The 1,817-nt window shown below is 30.3% G+C and overlaps 1 long non-coding RNA gene across 1 annotated transcript; it reads right to left on the bottom strand.

The window, feature by feature from the left end:
- Positions 1-252: 252 nt before the first annotated feature.
- LOC136971168 (uncharacterized) lies at positions 253-648 on the bottom strand. Its single transcript, XR_010880111.1, has 3 exons — positions 566-648; positions 401-490; positions 253-336 (listed from the first exon to the last, which is right to left on the bottom strand). It is a non-coding gene; the product is annotated as an uncharacterized lncRNA (long non-coding RNA).
- Positions 649-1,817: the final 1,169 nt, after the last annotated feature.

Below are 1,817 nucleotides of genomic sequence, written 5' to 3'. Positions count from 1 at the left end.
TACAAACTCAACATGCAATATTAAAATATTATTTAAAATATTAAAATCGATACTACATTTAAATATATTTAAACAATGCGTACTGTACAATATAAATAAAACATTTGTAAATGTACGTAAATTTTCATTAGAAACAAAATATAAGACAAGTGACGATGATTTGCCGAAATTAGGCAGAATCTTAAATCGTATGAACTAATTCAGTTTTTATCAGAGAAAATGATATTCAAAACGATTGATCCTTCAGTTCAAATATCACTAAGAGCAGTTTTTCTTCTTGGAAACGGTCCTGAAATTCAAAAGATTCGAATACACGGAATGCAGAGCGCTACACATCTGCAAATTCAAATATATAAATATATTACATTAATATATTGAAAGAGCTAATTGACTCGCACACCTTGACTGGAAACTTCTTGGTAACATCGAAGAAACCGTTGAAAGATAAACATAAAGACGCCTTTCCAAATCTTTTCATAAAATTCACAATCTGTACGAAATTCATAAAATTATTTTATGCAAATTAAAAAGTATTCCTAATTCTATTTTATAACAGAAGCTTTACTTTTAATTTCTGTTCCAATTTCAGATCGCATTGAGCGAATCTTCGAATGTCCTGAAACGATGTTTGCATCTGAAAGAAAGAAGAAAAACATGTTACAAGTCGAGTGAAACATGGAATAGCGTATTTAATACAATACAAAAATTACAATAGATGTAAAAGCGGATGATAAAAATCCTACTAAAACACAAGTAAACGTCATTACAGCACAAATTATGCAAATTAAAATTTTTAATGCAAATTCCATTTTCGAATAAATCAAAATATAATAAAGTAGACTGATTTCCGTTAATAGAAAACCGTACAAAATTGTCAATACGTAATTAAACGGGCCATTGAATTGTTTACACAGTTCCAGAGTTCATTGTGTTGCGTCATAATTTTTTCTAATTCTGTTTCCAAATTCAAATGATTCATTTTTAGTAATTGCAGATCCTCGGATAGCTTCTGGAAAATCGTCATTAATATGGTAATAAATAAGAAAATAAAAAAACTAGGTAGAGTGTTCCACCCGAGATTAAATTAATAAAAATGCCAACTTCTATGGTGCAGAAAAATGCTTCGTATTCGTACGACTTTCCCCTCTCTACAGCAGCATAAAAATAAAAAATGTTCAATGCTTGGCAAAAAATAGTTAAATATACAACAGTAACAGAAGCGATAATTGTCGTGTAGATAATCACCCAGTAGACTTTTTTCCACAGAAATATTCTGGTTTCGTCAATTTAATATTTGGAGTTAATTTTACTCTCTTTATAATACTGAAAGTGAAAGCGTAAGTTAAAACTAAATTAGCAACAAGCACTTTCACAAAGATGACGTCATTCTCGATTAGTAAGTACAACGATTGACAAGGAATCATCTCTGACAAAACCGGTATTGTCATAGAAGACATCAAACAGAAAAATAACCAGTAGAAATACTCGATAAAGAATGGATGAAATTTTGTCACAATTGAGTGAATATAAATATCATTACGGTTGTGGCAGGAACAAGGAACGAAAAAAGTATATCCGTAAACTCTTGCTACGGACGTAAACGAAGATAAAACGCAGTTCAAACATATCTCTGTTTCTGTGTTCATATTTTTTCTATTTCTTCTATACTCGTCTTCGGCTTCAATTCTTGCCAAAAAGTTTTCCATTATTTCGTTACACTTACGAAATTTTATGGAAATGTAATTAGAAATATGAGTTATACGATCCTTGGATTATTCGAATTTGACGTCGAGATGTTACGTGTGTCTGTGAAATGA

Source organism: Centruroides vittatus, unplaced genomic scaffold (assembly GCF_030686945.1).
Source record: "Centruroides vittatus isolate TY-2023 unplaced genomic scaffold, ASM3068694v2 contig_2346, whole genome shotgun sequence".
NCBI lineage: Eukaryota > Metazoa > Arthropoda > Arachnida > Scorpiones > Buthidae > Centruroides > Centruroides vittatus.
Note: the sequence above shows the minus strand (reverse complement) of the source record. Positions and strands in the feature narration are given on the sequence as shown.